Below are 6,582 nucleotides of genomic sequence, written 5' to 3'. Positions count from 1 at the left end.
TGAGTGCTGGGACTACAGACATCCAGCTTTGGTTAACTTTGATGACAAGGCTCCTGCTGGGAGAGGTGAGCTCCCTGTGGCAGACCACTCAGGCTGCCTTTTTGCTGGCTGTTGTTATGCTCTTGCCTGTGCCCAGTTGCTTTGTCTTCATTTTTTCGTTCCTTTCTTTTGTTCTGTAGCTGGAGGGGTTTTTCTTGCCCGTTTTGTATGAGTTTTTCTTTTTTGCCTTTTCTACATGTTTGAACATGTTTTTTCGTTTGCTTCAGAAATCTGCTTTTCCCTACAAAGCAGAAGGTGGGTCAGGCAACTCCCGAGAATGACCAGCTTCTCATGAAAAACCTGCTTATCCCGATTCAAGCAGTAAAAGCTCGTGACCGGTTCAATGCTTGCTGGAACAGGCATTTTCCGAGAATGCCTGGCTCGCACTTAGCCTCCAGACTTTCAAAGGTTAATTCAGTCTCCAGAGGCTTCAAAGAACTGACAAACATCATCCTGAGACCATCTCCTGGTAACCAACTCAGACCCCAGAGTGCTGGCAAACAAAAGACTGATCCCAGCCACCCTGCCCCAAGCATCAAGAAGTCAGAGTTTTCTGCTTTCAGAAGAATCATAACAGCTCCCGGACTTTGCAGCTTTCATGGACATATCTTGGAATTTCTGTGTGGAAGGATGGTGCAAGGGGAATCTAGTCCACTGATTATGAAGTCTACCCAGAGGCACATACCTAGTGGCTGTATCTCTGCCAGAGACAAGCTTTGGCCCAATATGCTTGGCCCATTGAGTCAGGAAGGGCGGAGTCAGTGTGAATTTCAGATCCCTAGTTAACGCACCGCAATGATTCCCATACAGTATATGTGCTGAGCTAAAATTGCCCTGATCCTGCCTCTTGCTTTGATATTATTAAGGGGTGAACTGTGGACTCCTTCCCCCAACCTTGTTGCTTGGGAGTGACTTGGTTCTGTAAGCAGCCCCGACAGGCTGCAAGCTGGAGTTCAGCACCTGCTGTGTAGAGCAGTCCTGACTGCTGCTCCTTAGATCATAGACTTAGCAAGTCTCATACTTATGTTAAAGGTTTACCAAATCTTCCTTTCAAGATCTCCTTCTGGTCTGGTGTTAATGGATTTTCTCCTGTTTATGTTATATGGGCAAGTGTCGAATTCCTCTGGGTCTGATTCCCAAGCCTAACTATAAATACTGAGTGAAATACAGTAAACCTCTCTTATCACTTCTACCTGGCATCTGTGTCTTTCCTTACTAACTGCTTGCTCCCACAGATAATTGTTCATCCCAGTCCTAGAGCACCCACCAGGAGACAACATTGAATTATAGTAAAAATAATAATAACAATAACAACAACAATAAAAGTAGTAAAAGGTCCCACATTGATGAAATTATATAGAGAGACTGTTTTATGTTAAAATCCTCTAACTACTGTAAATTTAAACATGTGTGTATCTTTAATTTTTTCAAAACTTATTTTTAATGATGGTTCTACAAAGCTTTAAACTCCCTTCTAGCTTACAACCCACCAGAGGTAGTAGAAAAAAGGATATGAGGGAACTGGAACTGTTTAGAAATGGTTCTCTGGGGAGGAAATCCAATCTTTCTGGCCAGGAAATCAGGGTTCATTTTAAGAGATTCAGCAGTAGCAGTTCAACAGAGTTGGGATAGCAACCATAAAGCAGCAGTGATGCCACTACCTAGGAGAGAAATCCAGCTTCATTCAGCATGGCACTTCTCAGCATGAGAGACCAGAAGGGACACTAAGAGAAGTTTTTCACTGTGTCTCTCAGTTAAGTGAAGATTAGTTAAGGTTCAAGACCCATAGGTGTTGCACAGCTAGCTCTATAAGCAAGCCTGGCTCAACTTCCTTCACCATTCATTGAATCCTTTCTATACTCCATCCAAATACTACACAACCTCCATGGGTCTTGCCTCAGCATGTGTCTTGCCTTAGCAAGTGAGTCTGTCTCAGCTGACATTACACTGCCAATCAGCCTGAGTCTGCATTGAAGAGGCAAAAAGTCGTGACACACCACCGAAAGTTTCTTGATGCATTTCTCTCTGTTTACTCCCAACAAATGGAGATCAATTTTCCAATGTAAGGTAGATACATGTGTGCCATTACTAATTTCATGTGCTTATTTTATCAAAAAATCATTTTTCTTGTGTCTGATTCAGTGAAATGATTCATCATGTGTTTGCCATAGTAAAACAACCAACAACACAACTGATTTTTCAAAGAACCCTTAAGTTTCCACTTCACATGTATGTGAATGTAAAATGAAGTCTCAGTTTTCTTAGTACCTGGTTGTCAGTAAAGTCACTAATAAAAACTCATCATTGTACCTCTTCTCTCCTCCTCCTCCTCCTCCTCTTCTACTTCTTCCTCTTCCTCCTCTTCTTTTTTTTTTCTCCTGTATATCCTCTTTCTGCCCACAACAAGGTAGTGCAGCTTGGGAGGCAGAGCTTGGGGTACTTGACTGAGCTTTTCTCATGCCATCAGAGAGGTTGGGTGATGGGCTTTAGGGAAGTGCCAAGGCACTGCTCCTGAGTCTTTTTTCTCAAACTGGAAAAACACAGTATGAGACGTAAGAAAGCCAAAGCTGGTATTCCCTTGCTTCCAGGCCCCTCAGTATCCACTAGAGACCATACAGAAAAGTCAGAAATGAAGTTTTGAGGGGTAAGTAGCCCACAATGAGGCCACACCCGATGCTCCCAACCTCATGGACATTTAGGCACTGCTGAGTCAGCAAGGAGTTCAGAGCAGAGTCAGGGGCCTGAGGGCTGAGGACAGCAACTAGCCAGGGCAAGGGGAATGGGAGCTCTGAGTTTGCTCATTAGTGCAGGTCTTTAACATGACTACAGTGGTCTCTGAAAGCACAGGGAGGCCTTCTGCAGGAGGCTTAGGCTGTGACTTGTTAGTCAAGGCCCCCCTCCATGCTCCCCATGGTGATTCTTGATGAGTACATGGTTGCAAACTGTTTACTGACTATTCATCTTGGAAAACGGATATATACCAACTTCTAAGGGTAAATCTGCAATTAAATGCTTTTTGTAGGGAAGGGGTTTCTATTGACTAAACCCTCAGCTCCTTTGAGTAACTCATTAACATAGAGAACTCTGTTCTGCAGCTACATAACCACAGGTCATGGTCCCTAATGTGGGAGTTAAGCATATATCCCACTCCAGTAATTTGGCAGAGAACTGGAAGGCACACATTGTGTCAGGTGTGTTTCCAGGGTCTTAACCTGCCCTACTCATCAAGTTTCCTGGCATGGTTTACTATCTTTTTAAAAAAACTGGATAGTTTATTTACATTTCAAATGTTATTCCCTTTCCTGCTTTCCCTCTGCAAAACCGTTATCCCATCCTCCTTACCCTGCTTCTATAAGGGTACTCCCCTACACTTACCCACTCTGCCTCACTGCCCAATCATTCCTTTACACTTTCATAGGACCAAGGGCCTCCCCTCCTATTGATACCAGATAAGGCCCCTTCAGCTCCATCAGTCCTTCCCTTCACTTCTCCACTGGGGTCTCTGTGCTCAGTCTGATGATTGGCTGCAAGTTTCCGAATATGTATTGGTCAGGACCTGGCAGAGCCTCTGAGGAGACAGCTGAATCAGGCTCCTGTCAGCATATGCAGCTGGAGCCATGTACCCTCCATGTGCACTCCTTGGTTGGTGGTTTAGTCCTTGGGATCTTTAGGGGATCTGGTTAATAGATTGTTGTTCTTCCTATGGATTGCAAACCCTTTCAGCTCCTTCAGTCTTTTCTCTAAATCCTCCACTGGGGACTGGTCCGTGGCAGTCACTGAAGAAAGAAATAAAAGAAGACATCAGAAGATGGAATGATCTGTGCTCATGGTAAAAATGGCCAACTTACAGAAAGCAGTCTACAGATTCAATGCAATTCCCATCAAAATTTCAACTCAATTCTTCATACAGTTAGAAAGAATAATTCTCAAATTCTCTTGGAAAAATCAAGAATCAGGATATCAAAAATTATTCTCAACAATAAAACAAAATCACCATCCCTGACCTCAAGCTGTACTACAGAGCAATAGTGATAAAAGCTGCATGGAATTGGTACAGTGACAGGCAGGTAGATCAATTAAATAGACTTGAAGATCAAGAAATGAACCCACACACCTATGGTCACTTGATCATTGACAAAGAATCTTAAACCATCCAGTGGGAGAAAGACAGAATTTTGAAAAAATGGTGCTGGTACAATTAGTGGTCAACATGTAGAAGAATGTAAATTGATAGATTCTTATCTCCCTGTACAAAGCTCAAGTCCAAGTAGATCAAGTTCCTCCTCATAAAATCAGATACACTGAATCTAATAGAAGAGAAAATGGGGAAAAAACCTAGAACACATGGGCACTGGGGAAATTTTCCTTAACAGAACACTAACGGCTTATGATCTAAGATCTAGAATTGACAAATGGGACCTCATAAAATTGCAAAGCTTCTGTGAGACATAGGACTATGTCAATAGGACAAAACTGCAACCAACAGATTGGGAAGAGATCTTTACCAATCCTACATCAAATAGATGGCCTATATCCAATATATACAATGAACTGAAGAAGTTAGACTTTAGAGAACCAAATACACCTATTAAAAGATGAGGAACAGAGTTAAACAGTGAATTCTCAACTGAGGAAATTTGAATGGTGAGAAACACCTAAAGAAATATTCAACATCCTTAGTCATGTGGGAAATACAAATTAAAACGACCCTTAGATTCCACCTCACATCAGTAAGAAGGCCTAAGATCAAAACCTCAGGTGAGAGCAGATGCTGGCAAGAGTGTGAAGAAAGAGGAACACTCCTCCTATTGATGGTAGGAGTACAAGTTGGTAAAACTGCTCTGGAAATCAGTCTGGCATTCCTAGAAATTTGGACATAGTACTACCTGAGGACTCAACTATAACATTCCTGGGCATAAACCCAGAAGATGCTCCAACATGTAATTAAGACACATGATCCACTAAGTTCAAAGCAGTCATATTTATAATAGCCAGAAGCTTGAAACAACCAAGATGTCCCTCAGCAGATGAATGGCTACAGAAAATGTGTTACTTTTACAAAATGGAATACTACTCAGCTATTAAAAAAAATTGATTTCATGAAATTCACAGGCAAACATATAGACCTAGAAAATATCATTCTATGTGAAATAACTGTGTCACAAAAGACCACATACGGAATGTAGTCACTGATAACTGGGTATTAGGCAGAGAGTGGAATACCCATTATACAACTCAAGAACCCCATGAACCTCTCAAGAGAAAAGAAGGCCAAAGGGTGGATGTTTCAGTTCCACTTAGAAGGTAGAACAAAATGATCAAGAGAAGTAGAGGGTTGGAGGGGCATGGAAGGAAGAAAAGAGGGGTCTGGAAAAAAAGGGGATATTAAGAGATATTAAGGAGTAGTGATTGTTGCTTCTTGTTATTTTTGTTGTTAGAGGTGGAATTATGTTTGTGTGGCTATCTCCTTTTGGGTTTGTTGAAAGAAGATTAATTTCTTGCTTTTTCTCAGGTGAAGTTTCCCTCCTTGTGTTGAAGTATTCCATCTATTGTCCTCTGTTGCGGCTGTGTTTCTGAAGAGATATTGTGTAAGTTTGGTTTTATTATGGAATATCTTGGTTTCTCCATCTATGTTAATTGAGTCCTTTTCTGGATATAGTAGCTTAGGCTGGCATTTATGTTCTCTTAGGGTCTATGTTGTTGTACCAAAGGGTGGGGACCTGGGCTGAGGCCTGGAGCTCTCTGTCTCCCTGGTGTTGAGGCCTGTTGGTGGGGCGTATATTAGTTAAAAAAGAGGCAATGTATAAATGAGATATTTTATTGCAGGAAAGAGAAAATAGGCCAGTTAAGTAGAAAGAAGAAGAGGGAGAGGAGAAAAGAAAGAAAGAGAGAGGTGGGGGAGGGAGGAAAGGAAGAAAACAAGAGAGCAAAAAGGCAAGAGAAGGAAAGAGAAGAGAGAGCAAGAGAGAGGGAAGAAGAGCAAGAGAAAGGGAAGAGCAAGAGGAAGTGGGAGAAAGAGCAAGAGAGAGAAAAGGGGCAAACTGCCTGTTATAGTGTATGGGGTGTTTCATGTCTGGCTTGTGGTCAGATGACTGGGTGTGGGGTCCATCTAGAATGCTGGGACCTTGGGGCATTGTGGGTCTGATCAAGTACACATCTCCTGCAGGGACAGTTGTGAGAGGTTGTGACTGAAACAGGAGCCAAAGACTCAGGAGTTATGGCCAAGCTCCTTCCATCCCATGCAAGCAGAAATTGACTGCAGGGGCTCCAGGGCTCAAAGCCAAATATTCTACTGAGCCTAAGTTACCTGAGTAGACCACTGCCACACACTATATGACATCTGCTCAGGATCTTCTACCTTTTATATTCTCTAGTGAGAAATATGGAATCTGATCCCTTAAAGAAATACAGAAGAACACAGGAAATAGAAACAATAAAGAAATCAAAAGGGGAAACAACCCTGGAGATAGAAAATCTAAGAATGAAATCAGGAGTCATAGATGCAAGCATTACTAACAGAATACAAAAGATAGAAAAGAATAT

Source organism: Mastomys coucha, unplaced genomic scaffold (genome assembly GCF_008632895.1).
Source record: "Mastomys coucha isolate ucsf_1 unplaced genomic scaffold, UCSF_Mcou_1 pScaffold6, whole genome shotgun sequence".
In the NCBI taxonomy this organism is placed as follows: Eukaryota; Metazoa; Chordata; class Mammalia; order Rodentia; family Muridae; genus Mastomys; species Mastomys coucha.
Note: the sequence above shows the minus strand (reverse complement) of the source record.